Source organism: Dasypus novemcinctus, chromosome 4, assembly GCF_030445035.2.
Source record: "Dasypus novemcinctus isolate mDasNov1 chromosome 4, mDasNov1.1.hap2, whole genome shotgun sequence".
Lineage (NCBI taxonomy): Eukaryota > Metazoa > Chordata > Mammalia > Cingulata > Dasypodidae > Dasypus > Dasypus novemcinctus.
In genome coordinates this window covers 168470517-168491220 of record NC_080676.1, presented here as the reverse complement: position 1 = coordinate 168491220, position 20704 = coordinate 168470517, and the positions used below count along the sequence as shown (strand labels likewise).

General features: G+C 40.8%; 1 protein-coding gene across 1 annotated transcript in view; it reads right to left on the bottom strand.

The window, feature by feature from the left end:
• The window catches only part of DIP2A (disco interacting protein 2 homolog A), a 181332-nt gene that overhangs the window by 64018 nt on the left and 96610 nt on the right, over positions 1–20704 (bottom strand).

Here is a 20704-nt window from a genome sequence, read left to right as displayed (position 1 = left end):
CTAACTAAACTGGCATGTTCTTAAAATCTTTTTTGTAACATAGCCAAGAACCTAGAGAAAATCTGGCAAGTTACACAGCAGACTAGAAATTGCAGAAGACAAGATTAGAGAACTTGAAAACAGGAAAGTAAAAAAAAAAAAACCTGAAGCACTTATTAAAATACAAACTGTAAAGAAGGACATTAAAGGATATAGGACTCAGAAAGAAAAAATGAGGGAGAAGCAATGTAGCAAGAGATTATGGATATAATTTTTCCAAACTTGAAGTCCTGTGGACCCCAGTTAAAAAAAAAAAGCCAAAGAACACCGCAGCTAAATCTAAGGTAGAGGAACAGCTGCAACCAGAAAAGAGAAAACTGAAAGCATAGAAGAAAAGGTGCGCTAACTTCAGAAGACCAACCCCGGGCGGGCTCACAAGACAACAGAGTGCTCTTTAAGGGGCCTCATCAAAGTGCAGGTGGACACGGGAGGCTTCCTCACAGAAAGCCGACAGCAAAAAGGACAGGAGCGGCGTTCCTCAGGGCGAGGGGGACCAAGCAGCCAGCGTCAGCAAAGGGAAGAACGGACACGCACGGCGCCCGCTTACATCCCCGCAGTGGCAGTTCTCTCAGGTATGAGCGAGCGCAGAAGGAAAACTCCCGACAAGGAGAGTGCAGGAGGGGGGTGTGTCCCCAGGCTGGCTCTTCAGAAGCGGACCCCGAGAGCTGGGGAGGGAAACCGTGAAGGAGAAAGGGTGGTGGCAGGACTGTGCTGCGGGAGCTGCCGGGGCAGCAGGTCTGAGAGTCTCTGCAGGTCTGTGGGGTCTGGGCAGGGGCTGCTCCCAAGGAAAGCCTGCGAGGAACAGCACCCAGCAGGCCTGCGACCCCCACCGGTTACCTCCAGGGCTGTCGGAGAGCTGGATTTAACAAGGGGGGCTGTCCGCCAACCACGGTCCTCGTGAAACTGAGGGTGGAGAATTACAAACAATGATGACTACTGAATATCATACGGACGTTTTTCACTTCCAGTATACTGTGAAATAGCCAAAGGTTAACATCTGAAAGTACGGTGACTCACAAGACTGATCTTACCTTTATGGTTATGTCAAACTAGGCTCGCCCTTGTGGACTTACTACAGAGATAGTAACCACTCTACCCTCCCCGTTTGAACCCACAAAACCCCTAAAATCCTCAAACTTGGGGAGGCAGATTTGGGGCCCTTAAGCCACTGACCTCCTTTGGCAAATCAACCCTTTCTCTCCTTGAAAACCTGGTGTCTCAGGAAGTGCATCGGGCAGAAAAAGAACCCAGCAGTTGAGGTCGCACTGAGCTGGGCAGAGAATTCCTTTCTTAAAGAACTTCAGACTGATCTCGTTAGTGAACATGGACATGGCAAATCAAATGTGGATACTTATAAAAAGGATTACATACCTTGGCCAAACAAGATTTATACCAGGAATGCAAGGGCTGCTTAAGATTTGGAAATTTATCAATTTAATTCACAAATTAATGAGGGGATTATGTAGGAACATGATCATCCTCATAAATGTAGAAAAATGTGATAAAATTCAATACCCACTCATGATGAAACACTTTAGCAAACTAAGAATAGAAGAGAACTTCGTCAATATAACAAAGAATTTCTACAAAAATCCCACAAGCAAACAAAATTACAGCAGCCTCCCCTTCAGGATGGAGGACATAAAAACGTCCACTATCACAACATCTATTAAACATTGTACTGCACGTTTTAGCTTGTGCGTAAGAAAATAAAAAGAAATAAAGGACATTCAAATAATGGAAGGGACAAAATAATGCTGTCACTGCTCACAGATGACTTGACTTTGTACACAGGACAAAGAGAAGATGTAGTATAAACTACAAAGATAAGTTAATAGAACAAGACCATGGGATACAAACTCACTTTTAAAGAAATCAATTCCATTTCCATATACAAACATCAAAAAAGAAGAAATGTAAAATATTATACCATTTATAACAGGTATAAACCTAATGAAAAATGCTTAAGACCTCTGTGCTCAGAAATATAAAATATTGTCAAGAGAAATTAAACCATGACTAAAAAAAAGAAAATATTTCACAACCATGAATTGGAAAGTTCTGCATTGTAGTGATATCAAAATCTCTTCAAAATAAATCCACATGCAATACAATGCCAATCAGTACCCCAAAGGACGTCTTTCTCGCTATCTGTGAGCTGATTTTTAAATCTCTGTAAGAACGCCAAGGGCCAAGGACAGAGCTGGGGCACCCAACACTCAACAGCCAGACTCACAATCACACAGGAGGACGCACGACCCAACAGCCAGACGCACAACCACACAGGAGGATGCACGACCCAACAGCCAGACGCACAACCACACAGGAGGATGCACAACCCAACAGCCAGACTCACAATCACATAGGCGGCCGATGCACGACCCAATGCCAGACTCACAATCACACAGGAGGATGCATGACCCAGCAGCCAGACTCACAACCACACAAGAAGATGCACGATCCAACAGCCAGACGCACAACCACACAGGAGGATGCATGACCCAACAGTCAGACTCACAATCACACAGAAGGACGCACGACCCAACAGCCAGACTCACAACCACACACGACGACGCACGATCCAACAGCCAGAAGCACAACCACACAGGAGGATGCACAACCCAACAGCAAGACTCACAACCACACAGGACGCACGACCCAACAGCCAGACTCACAATCACACAGGAGGATGCATGCAATGAACACTGAGACTCACAATCAGAGTGGAGGACGCACAACCCAAGAGCCAGACTCGCAAATCAGAGCTGGGTGATGCACATTCCCAATACAGTGACTTTTAAAGCTGCAGTAATTCAGGGAAGATTATAGACAAAGACCCACAGAACAGAACAGAATTACATATTTTCCACCTGAGAGATGGCAAAGCAGTATTGCTGTATCTTGTGGAAAGGATAGCCTTGTCAAAAAATGATACTGGATGCATTTTGTTCATAAGGAAAGAAAATGACTGTGACCTCACACCACACACAGAAATAAATTCCTAAATGTGAAAAGTACAATAAAGTTTTTCAGAGAAAACAAAGGAGACTATATTCATGACCTTAGGTTTGGCAAAGACTTCCTAAATGAGATGCAAAAAGCACTACCATAAAGGGGGAAAAAATAGATAAATTTAATTATATTAACCTGAGACTTTTCATTTGCCAAAAACCATCATTGAAAAGGCAATCGGGGCAGGGACTGTGGGAGATGGCTGCAGACGACGCTCCAGGAATACTGCTAGAGGGCAGACATGGCATCAATCAACTCTTCCGAGATTCTGGAGCCGGTGGAGCTGCAGAGCCCAGGAGGAGCAGGGGAGAGGCGTGTCACCCGGCGACGTGTGCAGAACCCGCTCTGCGCAGCAGCGAGTGCGCGCGAGCTGGTGCAGAGTGGGGTGGAAAGACCTCCTCCCCCAGGACCTGGGGGTGCTTTTCACCAGCTATTCTGATCGGTGCGGCCCGGCTCTGAGTGCAGGCCTGTTCCAACCCACCCCGGGTAAAAGGAGCAGAGGAGTCTTAAAGACCCTTCCTCAGAGGACTTCCGGCAAGATGGTGGCTGAGTGAGCTTGCCTTGCCGTCTCTCCTGGGAAGAGGCAGCTGGGCACCGCTGGAGGTTCTCCGGGACCAGGCTTTTTCAGGATTTTTTCAGGGCAGGAAGTGTCTGGACATCGATTTGGTGGGAAGGTAACGGAAAGGACTGGTCTATAAGATATAAATTGGGACTTTTCAGGAGGGGGAGGCAAGATGGCGGCTGAGTGAACTTCCCGGTTACTAGCTCCTGGGGGGAATTGGCTGGGAGGCGTCGGAGACTCTTTGGGACCGGCTGTTTCGGGATTTTTCCTGGTACGGAGGTGTCTGGACATCGATTTGGAGGGAAGGTAACAGAGAGGATCCATCTGTGAAATATACACGGAGATCCCAGCTACGTGTGGAGGACTCCCTCCTTGGCTAGGCGGAGCCGAGGCAGCTAGCACCGCGCGGAGCCCCGGCGGGCGGCGGCCAGGGTAGCTGAGTCTGGCCGAGCCCGGCTGAGCCGCGGCGGGTGGGGGGCGGAGCCCGGCTGAGCTCAGCTGAGCCCAGCCGCACCGCGCCGCGAGCAGGAGAGCGGAGCCGCGCTGCACCGGGCGGTAAAGCTGAGCCCGGCCGAGCCTGGCCGAGCCCAGCCGAGCCGCGGCGGGCGGCGGGCGGGGGACCGGAGCCCGGCTGAGCCCAGCCGAGCCTGGCGGCGGGGTTTCTGTTCTTTGGTTTTTTTTTTGTTTTTTTTTTGTTGTTGTTGTTGTTGTTCTTGTTGTTCTTTTTTTTTTTTTTTTTCAATCCTCTCTTTCTTGTCCCCAATATTCTTCTTATACTATTTTACCTTAACAATACAATAGGTCCTACAGGAAATACCTCACATTTGCTGGGTTTCCACACCCTCCACTGCCTCATTTCTCTGTGAATAGATTTAGCCTATCTACACTATCCCCTTTCCCCTACAACTTGATATCCTCCACCATCTGCTATCTCTCCTATATTCCATCTCCCTTTCTTTGATCCACAAAGTGTCTAAATCTTAATTTCTAATACCTTTGTTTAGTTTTCCATCTGGTATTCGTCCCTGAAACTATTACCTTTCTTTTCTCTTTCCCTCTCTCACGAAAACAATAGCCTCTTAGTACGTACCACATTCCTCCCATATTCAGTCGTCTACCTCATTATAGGTACTTTCCTACTACTGTAACTCTACACAATTTACATGATCTAACCTCCATCCTCCCAGAACTCATATTGTTGCTTTGCAAACATATATCACGAATACTACTTCACACTTTTTCCTTCCTTACACAACTGACTTTCCCCAGCACTAATACTTTCCTTTAAAGTGAGCTTAACTAGCAATAAGAAATTGGAATAAGAAGAACAAAGTGACAAAGAGAAGATATAACACTTACGCAAAAACAACAGCTAATTAATCTCCAAGACTAGACAAAGAAGCTAAGGAACTGATTAAACCCGTCAAGAAAAAATGTTGACAAGACAGCAACAAAAATCTACAAACCAAACCAGTAACCAGGAAAACATGGCTGAATCCAATCAACAAACTGAAAATCAGGAAGGGGGGCAGGACTTCGCACAAGCAATGAAAGATCTCAGAACATTTATCACCGACAAATTTGATGAAGTAATGAAAGAGGTTAACAGCGTGAAGACAACACTTGGAGGGGAAATTGCAGACATGCGCAAAAAAATAACAGATATGATGGAAATGAACACCACAATTCAAGAAATCAAAAATACACTTGCAGCAAATATCAGCAGACTAGAAGAGGCAGAGCAGAGAATTAGTGATGTGGAAGACAGTGCATTGGAAATCAAACAGATAGTAGAAGTGGTCAATAAAAAGGTAGAAAAAATCCAGATAGGACTTAGGGACCTGAATGATAACGCAAAACGCTCAAACATACGTATTATAGGCATTCCAGAAGGAGAAGAGAAGGGAAAGGGGTCAGAAGGAGTGTTGCAGGAAATAATGAATGAAAACTTCCCAAATCTACTGAAAGAGACAGATGTACATATCCAAGAAGCACAGCGCACTCCACTGGTCATAAACCCCAACAGGCCCACCCCAAGACATATACTTGTCAAATTATCCAATGCTCAAGACAAAGAAAAAATTCTAAAAGCAGCAAGAGAAAAGAAAACCATCACATACAAGGGAAACTCCATAAGATTAAGTGCTGATTTCTCATCTGAAACGATGGAGGCAAGAAGGCAGTGGTATGATATAGTCAAGGTACTAAAGGAAAAAAATTTTCAACCAAGAATACTCTATCCAGCTAAACTAGCATTCAAAAATGATGGAGAGTTCAAAATATTCACAGATAAACAGAAACTGAAAGAGTATATCAACAAGAAACCTCCCCTTCAAGAAATTCTTAAGGGAATTCTGCAGGAAGAAAGGAAAAAACAGGACAATCAGAGATGGAGGAGAGTGTAAAAGCAACAAGAAAGACAAAAATAGAAGGGGAAAATAAAATAATACAAACAAAATATAACAAACACAAATCCAACAAAAATATGGCTACCATAAATAACTCTCTAAACGTAATAACACTGAATGTCAATGGATTAAACTCACCTATCAAAAGATTCAGACTGGGACACTGGATAAGGAAATACGACCCATCTATATGCTGCCTACAAGAGACACATCTTAGACCCAGAGACTCATGGAGGTTGAAAGTGAAGGGCTGCAAAACAATCATACAAGCAAACAACAACCAAAAAAAGGCAGGAGTAGCTATATTAATATCAGACAAAATAGACTTTAAATGCGAAACAATTGTGAGAGACAAAGAAGGATACTATATTTTAGTGAAAGGGACCATTTGTCAAGAAGATCGAACAATCATAAATATTTATGCTCCTAACAAGGGCGCCTCTAAATATGTGAGGCAAACGCTGGAAAAACTAAGTGAAAGAATAGATGCATCTACAATTATAGTGGGGGATTTTAATACACCACTATCAACTCTGGACAGAACATCTCAAAAGAGAATCACTAACGAAACAAAACATTTGAACAGTATATTAGAAGAGCTGGATCTAATAGACATATATAGATCATTACACCCAAACACAGCAGGATATACATTTTTCTCAAACGCACATGGAACATTCTCCAAGATTGACCATATGCTAGGCCACAAAGAAAGGCTTAATGAATTCAGAAAGATCGAAATCATACAAAACAATATCTCTGACCACAGTGGAGTGAAGCTGGAAATTTGCAAGGGACAGAGACCCAGACTTCACACGACAATTTGGAAATTAAACAGCACACTCTTAGAAAAACAGTGGGTCAAAGAGGAAATCTCAAAAGAAATCAATGACTACCTTGAAACAAATGATAAGGATAACACTACATACCAAAATTTATGGGATGCAGCAAAAGCGGTACTGAGAGGGAAATTTATAGCCATAAATTCATATATCAAAAAAGAAGAAAGAGCAGAAATTGAAGAATTAACTGCACATTTGAAGGAATTAGAAAAACAACAACAAAGTAACCCAACAAGAAGAAGAAGGAAGGAAATAACAAAGATAAGAGCAGAACTAAATGAAATAGAAAATAAGAAAGCACTTGAAAAAATAAACAAGACCAAGAGCTGGTTTTTTGAGAAGATCAACAAAATTGACAAACCTTTAGCGAGACTAACAAAAAAAAAAAGAGAAAAGATGCAAATACACAAAATAAGAAATGAGAAAGGTGAAATCACCACTGACCCCACAGAAATAAAGACTATCATAAGAGGATACTTTGAAAAACTATATTCCAACAAAAATGACAATTTAGAGGAAATGGACAAATTCCTAGAAATACATAAGCAGCCCATACTGACGAAAGAAGAAATTGATGATCTTAACAAACCAATCACAAGCAAAGAGATAGAATCAGTCATTAAAAATCTCCCAACTAAGAAGAGCCCAGGGCCAGACGGCTTCACAGGTGAATTCTACAAAACATTCCGGAAAGAACTAACACCAATCCTGTTGAAACTATTCCAAAAAATCGAAACAGAAGGAACACTGCCTAATTCCTTCTATGATGCCAACATTACCCTAGTACCAAAGCCAAACAAAGACACCACAAGAAAGGAAAATTACAGACCAATTTCTCTAATGAACCTAGATGCAAAAATACTTAACAAAATACTTGCTAATCGTATTCAACAACACATTAAACGAATTATACACCATGACCAAGTGGGATTTATTCCAGGTATGCAAGGATGGTTCAACATAAGAAAATCAATCAATGTAATACACCATATAAACAGATTGAGAGAAAAAAACCACATGATTATATCTATAGATGCAGAAAAGGCATTTGACAAAATACAGCACCCCTTCCTGATAAAAACACTCCAAAAGATCGGAATACAAGGAAACTTTTTGAACATGATAAAGAGTATATATGAAAAACCTAAAGCCAACATTGTTTACAATGGCGAAATCCTGAAATCCTTCCCTCTAAAATCAGGAACAAGACAAGGATGCCCATTGTCTCCGCTCCTATTTAACATTGTCTTGGAAGTACTGGCTCGAGCACTGAGGCAAGAACCAGAAATAAAAGGCATTCAAATTGGAAGGGAAGAAGTCAAAATTTCATTATTTGCAGATGACATGATCCTATATATAGAAAACCCTGAGAGATCTACAACAAAGCTCCTAGAACTCATAAATGAGTTTAGCAAAGTCGCAGGTTATAAGATCAATGCGCAAAAATCAGTAGCCTTTCTATACACCAATAATGAGCAAGATCAGGAGGAAATCAAGAAACAAATACCATTCACAATAGTAAATAAAAAAATCAAATACTTAGGAATTAATTTAACTAAAGAGGTAAAAAACTTATACATCGAGAACTATACAAGATTGTTCAAGGAAATCAAAGAAGACCTAAATAAATGGAAGAATATTCCCTGTTCATGGATAGGAAGACTGAATATTATTAAGATGTCTATCCTACCAAAACTGATCTACACATTCAATGCAATCCCAATAAAAATCAACACAGCCTTCTTTAAGGAACTAGAAAAACTAACTATGAAATTTATTTGGAATAAAAAGAGGCCCCGAATAGCCAAAGACATATTGAAAAAGAAAAACGAAATAGGAGGAATCACACTTCCTGACTTCAAAACATACTACAAAGCTACAGTAGTGAAAACAGCATGGTACTGGCATAAGGAGAGACACACAGACCAATGGAATCGAATTGAAAGTTCAGATATAGAACCTCATGTATATAGCCATATAATATTCGATAAAGCCACCAAACCCTCTCAACTGGGAGAGAATGGCCTATTCAACAAATGGTGCCTGGAGAACTGGATAGCTATATGTAGAAGAATGAAAGAGGATTACCATCTCACACCTTATACAAAGATCAACTCAAGATGGATCAAAGACCTAAATATAAGAGCCAAGACCATAAAGACCTTAGAAAGCAGTGTAGGGAAACATCTACAGGACCTTGTAATAGGAAATGGCTTCATGAATATCACACCAAAAGCACGAGCAGCAAAAGAACAAATAGATAAATGGGACTACCTCAAAATTAAAGCCTTCTGCACCTCAAAGGAGTTTGTCAAGAAAGTAAAAAGGGAACCCACACAATGGGAGAAAATATTTGGCAACCATATATCTGATAAGAGACTTATATCTTGCATATATAAAGAACTCATAGATCTCGAAAACAAAAAGATAAACAACCCATTTAAAAAATGGGAAAAAGATTTAAACAGACACTTCTCCAAAGAAGAAATACAAATGGCTAAAAAGCACATGAAAAAATGCTCCAAATCCCTAGCTATCAGGGAAATGCAAATCAAAACTACAATGAGATACCATCTTACTCCCATAAGATTGGCAGCCATGAAAAAAACAGTAGAATACAAATGCTGGAGAGGATGTGAAGAAAGGGGAACACTCATCCATTGCTGGTGGGAATGCAGAAGGATCCAACCATTCTGGAGGACAGTTTGGCAGTTTCTCAAAAAATTATCCATAGATTTGCCATATGACCCAGCAATACCACTGCTAGGTATATACCCATCAGATCTGAAAACAAGGACACAAACCGATATATGTACACCAATGTTCATAGCAGCATTGTTCACCATCGCCAAAAGTTGGAATCAATCCAAAAGTCCATCAACAGATGAGTGGATCAATAAAATGTGGTATATACACACAATGGAATACTACTCAGCTGTAAGAACCAATACACTACAATCGCACGTGATAACATGGATGAACCTTGAGAATCTTATGTTGAGTGAAGCAACCCAGGCATTGAAGGACAAATACTATATGACCTCAATGATATGAAATAAGTTAACTGCCTCAGAGAGCTAGAGTCTGGAAAAGTGGCTCACTGGAAATCGGGGGGTGGAGGAAGGATGTGAGTTAATGTCTGTAGGGGTGGAATCTGTGATGAGCTGGGGGTAAGTATGAGCACAAAGAAGGGACAAAATGGGGGCAAGGGGTTACCTTCGGGTGGGGTTTTCTGGGTTTGAGGGGGGCTGGGGATGGGAAGAGGGGTAATATGGTCCAAGTAATAGGTGGGAGGGAGGGGCAACATACAAACATGGGAGAGTGCCAGAAGTTCATTGAGAACTAAATGTTGAGTAAAACGTATCAAAGTATAAGTAGGAGGGTTACCTGGTTAGGACGCTCAGGGGGTATGGTCTGATGTGGGAGGACTCCGGAGGGAATAGCTGAAGGCTCATTTTGCCAAGGTGGGTTCTACCATTGGGTGGGGTGGACCCATATCCTGGGGAAGACTAATGCCGTCGAATAGAGAGAACTGTATCTCTCGTGAGAAAGGACGGCTCCCAGGGCATTAGATTGGCAGGCGTTGTGGGCCCTAAGGGGAGGGGAAAATGGACGTGCAATGGATGGAACAAAGGTAAATAAGGGGGCAAAAGAGGAGTTATGTGAGAGTACACGAGGATGAATATATAACAGCTAATATTACACCAAAAACATATAGGGGACGACAGACTAATAATGAAAACCATAAGACAAAACATAGGATAACTAAAAAATTTAGAAAACTGTACAACCTAAAATATGGACCACATAGTAAGCACAAATGTTACCTTGTTTGAAAACTATAGTTTCGGAATCTGTACATCAGTTTCAGGAAATATGATATGAATAAGTTAAAAGATTATTGCTGTGGAAGGGAAAAGGTTTTGTGGTGGATCTGGGGAAATACTGTATATTGTATATATGAATTTTGGTGATCTAAGACTCTTCTGAAGCTGACATTATGTTGGGATTCACTTTACGGGAAGTTTTGGATCACAGAGTGGTTCAACAATGGCAGCGGAGGAATACTGATATGGGATGTTATTGACAGGATATATATGGTTGACAGGAAGTTATACAGGGCATATGCCTAGGGTATATGGTAATGTCTATATATACTCATAGTGGAAACAATTAAAAACAACAGCTGGGGGGGTACTGGGCTCCTGGCCGGGGGGGTCACTGTTGTGGGCCCTGGGAGAGCAGCGGCAATCCTCCAGGTGCAACGGCAAGAACCAGGAAGGAAGGAGGGCCCAACAGTGGGCTCTTGATACTAATGGCTACACTTTTGAGCCTATGCACCTGCAATAAGAACAAGGCCTAGAGTAGCATTGTGCCTGGGGGTTTCCTCCTGACAGCCTTCATGTTACTCAAATGTGGCCACTCTCACAGCCAAACTCAGCGTGTAGATGTGATGCATTCCCCCCAGCGTGGGACACGACACCCGGGGATGAGCCTCCCTGGCACCGAGGGATCACTACCACATACCAGCTGAAGAAGCAACTAGAAAATGACCTTGAATTAAAGATTCAATGCGGAACAGCAGAATATACCTATCTACATATAATAACATGACTTCGGGAAGCGGTTTGACCTAATGTAAGGGGGAAATGGAAAGGAGAAATGAGATTATAAGGCTGTGAGTCTCTAGAAAAGAGTCTGGAGGTTGTCAGAAGGAATACCCCTGTGTACAACTGGGCAGAGTCTGAGAGACGGATAGGGTGGATACAACCCCAGGTTTTGGTTCTTTTGAGGGATAGGGAGACCCACGGGTTCTGTGGTCATGGCGGAGGGGGTTCACTGCCACGACAGATGGCCCTTCTTTGGAGCTGGTGTTTCTGCGTGATGGAAATGGACTCAGAGGGGATCTCTTTTCACAGGACTTGCATGTTACTTTATTGGAATTGTAGTTGGTGCTGGGTTTGAGATATATGTGGGGGATTTGAATCTCTGGACTGATAATATGACACCCAGGCCCAGAGCCTCAACAGACTTCAGCTCCTACACTTTGACTTGTTGGACTTACTCCACTCAGCTAACATGGAGTTGAAGGTCAACTACCACAACATGGAGCCTAGAGTGTCTACAACTAGAAGCGGGAAGAGTGCATCCAGTACCCATGTGGAATCTAAGCCCTCACTTGACATAGGTGTGCAATGGACACAACCAATCCAATGTGCACAGAGAAAAGGTGGAATGGGTGTGGGAACGGTAGCCATGGGGGCTGCTGGGTGTGGGGAACGGGAGGAAGAGATGAGATGTGGAGGCGTTTTCGGGACGTGGAGTTGTCCTGGATGGTGCTTCACGGACAATTACGGGACACTGTGGATCCCCCCAGGGCCCACTGGATGGAACTTGGGAGAGTCTGGGCTATGATGTGGACCATTGACTATGGGGTGCGGTGATGCTCAGAGATGGACTTGCCAGGTGCAGTGGATGTGTCACGGTGGTGGGAGGGAGTGTTGCTGTGGGGGGAGTGGGAGGCGGGGGCGGTGGGGTTGAATGGGACCTCATATATTTTTTTAATGTAATTAAAAAATAATAATAATAATAATTAATAAATATTAAAAAAAAAAAAAAAGACCCTTCCTCAAAACCATGGAGAACCATCAAAAGGCTGCATTTACCAGACAAGTGCCGAATCAAGAAACTCAGCTTCAAAGAGCCAAAGGAGAAGCCCCTGGCACCTTGCTGGCCAGTCTGCCCCCGGGGCAGGGTGGCACTGCCTGGCACTGCTTCGTGGGTCCCCGTCCTCCATCCAGTTGGAAAGGCTGATCTAGGAAACTCCTCTCTGGTCTGACACGGCCCTCCCAGAAACTTCCTCCAAGCAAATCAGATTGGGATAGGAAAGCCCTGTAAGAAACAAATGAGTCAGCAGCCTGGGGCAAAGGCTTACCTGCTTTGTCCTCAGGTGAAGCACCCAGGAGGAGGGGGTTTGTTTCCTAAGGAGTAGAGGGGGCATTCAAACTCCTGCACAGGGGAGCTCTAGCAAGTCAAGTCCAGCACAAGACAGGCTCAGGAAAGACAGAGGGGCCCTGCACTTTGCCTTCGCTTGGGCTGACCTTCTTGAAGGGAGGGCTGAACTCTGAGGCACAGCACCAGCCGCACACAGACAATCTGCAAAGGCTGGAAGGTCTTTTTCTGCATTAGTTTGCATGGTTTTGTTAGCTCCTGACACTCAAGAAAATCTCTGTCATATCATTAGCTGATAAAAACTCAATAAACAGACATCTCAGTGGAAAAATCTGAGTTAACATTTTAAAATATTAATATGTGCAGCATATAACAAAAGATTATGAGAAACTAAGAAACAGGCCCATCCAAAGGAAGAAGTAAATATCCAAAAAACATCAATGAGGAAGACTAGATTGTGGACATACCAGACAAAGACTTAAAAAAAATAATGTTCAATATGTTCAAGAAGATGAAGGAAGATGTAGAGAAGAACCGAAGGATACCAGGAAAATAATGAACAAAATGCATAATCTCAATAAAGAGAAAAAAATTTTTAAAAAGGAAACTAAAAGAACTATTCAATTGAAGATCACAATAGCTGAAATGAAAAACATCCAGGATGGTTTTAACAGCAAATTGGAGCTAGCTGAAGAAAGAATCAGCAAACTTGAAGACAAAACAGTTGAAATGAGTCAGGCTAAGGAGAGGAAAGAAAAAAGAATTAGAAAAAGCACAAAATGCTGAGACCTTTGGGACACCATCAAGTGTGCCAACATATATGTATTATGCAAGTTTCAGAGGGAGAAAAAGGAGAGAAAGGAACAGAAGGGATGTTCAAAGAAATAATGATAAAAAACTTCCCAAACTTAACAAAAGATGTGAATACGCACATCCACATAGCCCAACAAACACCACCAACAGTCTATATTTGAAGAGAAATATTGGTGGTCAAACTGTCAGATGCAAAGGACAAGGAAAAAGTTCAGAAAGCTGCAAGAGTAATGCAACTTGTTATATACAATGGAGTCCCAATGACAGTAACTACTGATTTCTCATCAGTAAACCTGGAGGCAAGGAGGCAGTGGGTTGAAACACTTAATGTGCTGAGAGAAAACAAATGTAAACCAAAAATTTTATATCTGGTGAGACTTTCTTTCAAAAATGAGGGAAGGGAAGCAGATGCAGCTCAAGCAGTTGGGCTCCCGCCTACCTCCAGGTGAAGGCAAGCTGGCCCACAAGAAGTGCTGCCCCATGCAGGAGGGCCAGCCGATGTGGAGAGCTGGCCAAGCAAGATGACACAACAAAGAGAGACACAGAGGAGAGACAATAAGAGACACAACAGACTAGGGATCTGAGGTGGCACAAGAAAATGACTGCCTCTCTCCCACTCCAGAGGCTCCTGGGATCACCTGGAGCCACCTGGTCACACAGGCAGACAGAGGAACACACAGTGAACGGACACACAGAGCAGACAATGCAGGGAGGGGGAGAAATAAATAAATTAATCTTTTTTTAAAAAAATTAGGAAGAGGGGAGCAGATGCAGCTCAAGGCGTTGAGCGCCTACTTCCCATGTACGAGGTCCTGGGTTTGATCTCCGGTACCTCCTAAAAACAAAACAAAACCAGCTCTCATTGGGGAGTGGATGTAGCTCAGTGGTCGAGCACCTGGTTCCCATGTACGAGGTCCTGGGTTCAATCCCTTGTACCTCCTAAAAAGCAAAATGAGGGAGAGGTTAAGACATTCCAAGAAAAACAAGAGCTTGAGAGAGTTCCTCACCATTAGACCTGCCCTACAAGCAATGCTAAATGGAGTTCTTCACATTGAAAGGAAGGACATGAGACAGTGGATCAAAGCAGCATAAGAATTTAAGGCCTCTGGTAAAAACGGAAACCATATGGGTAATTATAAATGCCAGTACTAATGTGCTGTACTTTTGATACGTAACACAACTTCTTACAGCTGCTAAAATGCAAATGCATAAAAAGTAATAATAAACCTATAGTTTTAGACATATAATGTACAAAGATAAAATTTGACAGTATAGGAGTATGTTATTGAAGCTAAATTGGTATCGTATCAATAACGATTGTTATACATCATGTATATATTGTTTTTTTTTTTTTACTCCACGGTAACCATAAAGAAAATATATTAAAAATATATCCAGAAAGAAATGAGAAGGGACTCAATATGGGACAATAAGAAAAAAATCAAATAAAAATGAAAACAAGCATTAACAGGAGAATTGAGGGTCAAAAAAATAAAAGATTTAAACAGGCTAAATAGCACAAGGGCAGAAAAAAGTCCTGCACTATCAAAAGTTACTGTAAATGGATTTGGATTAAGCTCTCCAGTCAAAAGGCAGAGATTGGCAGAATGGATTAAAAAAACATGCCCTAACTATGTGCTGTTAAAAGAGATTCACCTTAAATTCAAAGACAAAAGTAGACTGAAAGTGAAAGCATGGAAAAAAATATACCATGCAAGTAGTAACCAAAAGAAAGCCATGCTAGCTACACTAATATCAGATAAAATAGACCTTAAGTCAAAAACTTTTATGAGGGTCAAAGACAGTCATTATATATTGATAAAGGGGTCAATTCAACAAGAAGACATAACCGTTATAAATATATATGCACCTAATGTCAGAGCCCCAAAACATATGCAGCAAATTTTGACAGAAGTGAAGGGAGAAGTAGATAGTTCTATATTAACAGGGAAATTCAGTGCATTGCTTTCAATAATGGATAGAAGATTTAGATAGAAGATCAATAATGAAATGTTAATGATATGTTAAACGAATAGAACCTAACAGAAGTAGATAGAACACTTCACCTAACAGCAGCAGAATACACAATCTTCTCTAGTGCATACCTATCATTTTCCAGGATAGGCCATACAAAACAAGTTTCAATAAATTCAAAGATACTGAAATCATACAGCATATCTTTTCTGACCACAAGGGCATGAGACTAGAAATCAGTAACAGTGGGAGAAATAAAAAATTCATAAATATGTGGAAATTAAACAATATACACTTAAACAGGCAATGGGCCAAAGAAGAAGAAATAAGGGAAATGAGGAAATATTTTGAGGAAAAGAAAATACAACATATTAAAACTTATGGGAGGCAGAAAAGGCACTGCTGAGAAAAAATTTATAAATCTAAAAGCTTACATTAAAAGAGAAGAAAGATTTCAAATTGGAGACTGAACCTTAAAACTGGAGATTTAGAAAAAGAACAAAAAATACCCAAAGTGAGTGGAAGGAAGTAAATTTTAAAAATTAGAGCACAGATGTGTGAAATAGAAAATAAAAACAATAGAGAGAATCACCAAAACCAAAAGTTGGTTCTTTGAAAAGATCAACAGAATTTACAAACTTTCAGCAAGGCTGAGTAACCAAGAAAAAAAGGGGATACATATAACTAAAATCAGAAATTGAAAGGGAAGATTACTTCCCACCCCATAGGGAAAAAAAGGACAAAGGGAGGCTACTATGAAAACTGTATGCCAACAAATTAGATAACCTGGATGAAATGGACAAATTTCTGGAAACACACAAACGACCCATGTTGACTCAAAAAGAAGAAAAAAAAAAAAAAGATCTCAACAAACTGATACTAATTAAGAAATTGAATCAGCAATACAAAATCTCCAAAAAAGAAAAGCCCAGGGGAATTTTACCAACCATTTCAAGATGAATTTACACCAATCCAGCTCAAACTCTTCCAAAAAACTGAAGAGAAGGAACCAATCCCTAACTCGTTTTATGAGGCCAGCATCACCCTAATACCAAAGTCAGGAAAAGATACTACAAAAAAAGAAAATTATAGATCAACATCTCTTATGAACATAGATGCAAAGATCCTCATTAAATACTAGCAAACCAAATCCAACAGCACATTAAAAGAATTATACACTATAACCAAGTGGGATTTACCCCAGGTATATAAAAGTGGTTCAACATAGAAAATCAATTAATTTAATACACCACATTAATAGAAAGAAGGGGGGGGAAACCACATGATCATCTCAACTGACACAGAAAAATGGCATTTGACAAGCACTGAGGAAACTAGAAATAGCAGGATACTTCCTCAATATGATAAAGGGCATATATGAAAACGGCATAGCTAGCACCATACTCAGTGGTGAAAGGCTGAAGCTTTCCCTCTAAGATCAGGAACAAGACAAGGATGTCCACAGTCACCACTGATACTCAACATTGTATTGGAAGCTCTTGCCAGAACAATAAGACAAAAAGAAATAAAATTAAAACTTCCCTTATTTGCGGATGACATCCTATAATCAGAAAATCCTGAAAAAAATCAATTAAGAAAGCTAATAGAGTTAATAAATGAATTCAACAAAGTAATGGATAAAAGAGCAATACCTTAAAATCAGTAGTGTTTCTAAACACTAGTTAACAAACAATTGGAAGAAGAAATCAAGAAAAAAATTCCATTTACAATAGCAACTAAAAGAATGAAGTATCTAGAAATAAATCTAACCAAGGATGTAAAGGACCTTCATACAGAAAGCTACAAAACATTAAAAGAAACCAAAGTTAGACCTAAATAAATAGAATGCTATTCCATGTTCATGAACTAGAAGAGTGTATGTTGTTAAGGTATCAATTCTATCCCCAGAATTTACAGATTTAGCACAATCTCAGTCAAAATTCTAGGAGCCTTCTTTGTAGAAATGGAAGTCAGTCATCCAGTTTATATGGAAGAGTAAGGAGTCCCAAAGAGCCAAAGTCATCTTGAGAAATAAGAATGAAGTTGGAGGAGTCACACTTTCCAATCATAAAACTTATTATAAAGCCACGGATAGGGCATCCGCCTACCACATGGGAGGTCCAAAGTTCAAACTCAGGGCCTCCTGACCCATGTGATGAGCTGGCCCACGTGCAGTGCTGATGCGCACAAGGAGTGCCCTGCCACACAGGGGTGTCCCCCGCATAAGGGAGCCCCACATGCAAGAAGTGCACCCCATAAGGAGAGCCGCCCAATGCGAAAAAAGTGCAGCCTGCCCAGGAATGGTGCTGCACACATGGAGAGCGGACGCAAGATGATGCAACAAAAAAGAAACACAGATTCCCGGTGCTGCTGACAAGAATACAAGCAGACACAGAAGAATACACAGCGAAGAAACAGAGAGTGGGGGGGAGGGGAGAGAAATAAATAAAAAATAAATCTTTGGAAAAAAAACAGCATGGTAATGGCACAAGGACAGACATAGAGACCAATGGAGTCAACTCGAGAGTTCAGAAATCAACCCTCACATTTAGGGCCAACTCATTTATTTATTTTTTTCCAAATTGATTTTATTGATACATATTAATAAAGCATAAATCCATCCAAAGTGTACAATCAATGGTATTTGGTATAATCACATACCTGTACATTCAGTCCTTCACTTATTTTTAGAACATTATTATTCCAATAATAATAAGCAAAACACAAACCAAAAATCTCATCACCTCTCAATCTCTCTATCCTTCCTCTGCTGTACATAGCTGCTATTCTGTTTATCTGTATTTATGTTTTGTAAAAAGAGTGTTAGAACTCATTTTTGACAAGGGTGCCAAGTCGACTCCATTGGAAAACAATAGTTCCTTCAACAAGTGGTGTTGGGAAACCTGGATGTCCATATGCAGAGTATGAAGGTGGACTCATACCTCACACCATATACAAAAATCAACTCAAAATGAATCAAAGACCTAAATATAAGAACCTGTACTACAAACTCCTAGAAGTAAACATAAGGGAGAATCTTTAGGACCTTGTGTTAGGCTATGGGTTCTCAGGACTTTATACCCAAAGCACAAGCAACAAGAGAAAAAAAGAGACAAACGGACCTCTGAAAATGAAAATTTTTTGGGCACTGAAGGACCTCTTCACAAAAGTAAAACAACAACCTACAAAGTGGGAGAAAATATTTTCACACCACGTATCTGGTAAGGGATTAGTATCTAAAATACATAAAAAAATATTACAACCCAACAACAAAAAGACAAACCAATTTAAAAAAAGAAAGCTAAATTATAGAATTACCATATGACCGAGCAATCCACTTCTAGGCATAAACTCAAAAGAAATGAAAGCAGGAACTTGAACAGACACTTGCACACCAATGTTTCAAGCAGCATCATTTACCATTGCCAAAAGACAAGCCACCCCAGTTTCCACGAACTGCTGAACGGATACACAAAATGTGGTGTATACACATGCAATGGAATAATATTCAGTGTAAAAAGAAACATGGATAAACCCTAAAGATATCATGTTGTGTGAAATAAGCCAGGTGTAAAAGTACAAATAATGTATGATTTCATTGATAGGAAATAATTAGAATAAGCAAATTCAAGAATAAGAAACTAGAATATAGATTATCAGGGCTGGGGTAGAGTAGGGAATGCAGATTTAATTGCTTAAATTGTACAGAATTCCTATTTGAGATGATGGAAATCTTTTGGTAATGAATGATGGTGATGGTAAAATAACACTGTGAACACTAATTAACTGCACTGAAATATATATTGAAATGTGGCTAAAAGGGGAAATTTTAGGTTGTATATAGGTTAGTAGAATAAAAATTAAAAAAATAAAATCCACTGTACAACACAGAGAACTCTAAAGTAAACTACGTACTGCTAATAGCACAATTATGAAATGTTCTTTCGTCAGTTGCAACAAATGTATTGCACCAGTGCAAGGTATAATAGGGGCATATTGGGAACTTTGTATTTATGCATGATTTTTTTTCTGTAAACTTACAACTTCTCTAATTAAAAAAAAAAGGGGGGGAAAAAAGTAAAGACATAGTGGTAAAGTAAAAAAAAAAAAGGGAGTCCAAAGAGTGGGAGAAGATAGGTGCATATGTAACATACGTCTGACAAAGGACTCGTATCAGAAATATAAAAAAATAAGAAAGCATTGACAACCCAATGGAAAAATGAACCAAAGATTTGGATAGTTGATAAAAGAGGATATCCTAATAGCCAATAAGCATATGAGATGTTTCATTAGTCATCAGGGAAATGCAAATTAGAGCTGCGCAATCTGACACCACAACCCACCTACCAGAAAGGCTAAAATGAAACAGGCAGGCACTGTCCAGTACTGGTGAGGCTGTGGAGTAACGGGGACGCTCAGTACTTGCTAATGGGAGTGGAAATTGTTGCAACCACTTCAGAAAACTGTTTGGCAGTATGTCCTAAAGCAGAACAATTCTCTTTGCAGGTTTATAGTCAGCACAAATGCTACAAATGTTCACCAAGACACTCACTTAAGAATGTTCATAACAGCACTATACAAATAGCCCCAAAGTGGAAACAACCCAAATATCCATCTGCTATAGAGTACATATGCACGTTTTGGTATATTCATACAATAAAATAAAAGCCATCAGTGGAATAAACTGAATATAACTTGAGAAACATCACGGATGAATCTCACAATCGGTATAGAGCTCCCATTTATGCGGCACTTAAAGCCGGCGTCCTCTGGGCATGACGGGCATCAGTGCAGGGAGGGCACCGCAGCTCTGGGATCTGGCAATGCTGCCCTGAGTGCTGGTTACATACCAGTGTAACTGGGAAAATGCGTCAAGCTGTTCGCTTAGATTTGTGTTATACTTCAGTAACATTTACATAAAAACATAATATGGACCCAACAGACGCCAAACACACAAAAAAATAGATACCATATGATTCCATCTACTCAAGGTTCAAAAGGAGACAAACTCAGACTACACTGTTCAGAAATGCATGTAAGTGATGTGAGCACTAGAAAAACACAGAGTGGCTGACCACCCTCAGTCGTGAGTGGCTGCCTCT